General features: G+C 34.1%; 1 non-coding gene across 1 annotated transcript; it reads left to right on the plus strand.

Moving 5' to 3' along the window:
- The first annotated feature begins 617 nt into the window (after window positions 1-617).
- Window positions 618-721, plus strand: LOC132373905 (U6 spliceosomal RNA). Its single transcript, XR_009505561.1, has one exon. It is a non-coding gene; the product is annotated as a U6 spliceosomal RNA (small nuclear RNA).
- Window positions 722-1,074: the final 353 nt, after the last annotated feature.

A 1,074-nucleotide genomic window follows, 5' to 3' on the forward strand; every position in this document is an offset into this window, starting at 1 on the left:
CAGTTTACAATTCATAGAGCTCTTTATTCTCTTTCCCATTCCTTTGAGACACAGTAGTTTACTTCAAATAAGTCAGTCCAGAATACATATACCATCCCCATAACCTGTGAACAAATCTAGAAGTCAGATATGTGTAAAACGTTTCTTATTTTTGTATTGGCCTGAAATATTGATATAAATCCCCAAAGATAGTGCCAGATTAAACTTCAAAGATCATTGAACCATCTTTTTTTTTTTTTTTTTGCAGCATATTCAGTTCACATACTTGCAATGATTTGAATAGCTTGCTTGACAAGAGTGGCAAAATCACATCCTTACCCTCTGACTCATTTTTGTACTTATTTTGATTAGAATTTTTCTGAGGTCAAAGAGCATGCTTTATTCATCACTTTAAAATAAATTTATATGGAACCACAAAAGACCCAAAATTGCCACAGCAAATCTGAGGAAAAAGAACAAAGCTGGAAGCATAACCCTTCCAGACTTCAGACAATACTACAAAGCTACAGTAATCAAAACAGCATGGTATCGGCACAAAAACAGATATGTAGATCAATGGAACAGAATAGAGAGCCCAGAAATAAACCCACACACGTACAGTCAATTAGTCTACAACAGTGCTTGCTTCAGCACACATACTAAAACAGGAATGATACAGAGAAGATTAACATGGCCCCTGCACAAGGATGACATGCAAATTTGTGAATTGTTCCGTATTTAAAAAAAAAAAAAATCTACAACAAAGGAGGCAAGGATTTACAATGACAAAAAGACGGTCTCTTCAGCAAGTGGTGTTGGGAAAGCTGGACAGGTACATGTTAATCAATGAAATTAGAACACTCCCTCATACCATATACAAAAATAAACTCAAAATGGTTTAAAGACCTAAATATAAAAAAAAGACACCATAAAACTCCTAGAAGAGAACATAGGCAAAACATTCTGGGACATAAATTGTAGCAATATTTTCTTAGATTATTCTCCCAAGGCAAAAGGAATAAAAGCAAAAATAAACAAATGGGACTTAATCAAGCTTAAAAGCTTTTTCACAGCAAAGAAAACCATCAGCAAAAT

The sequence above is a fragment of the Balaenoptera ricei genome, chromosome 10 (assembly GCF_028023285.1).
Source record: "Balaenoptera ricei isolate mBalRic1 chromosome 10, mBalRic1.hap2, whole genome shotgun sequence".
NCBI lineage: Eukaryota > Metazoa > Chordata > Mammalia > Artiodactyla > Balaenopteridae > Balaenoptera > Balaenoptera ricei.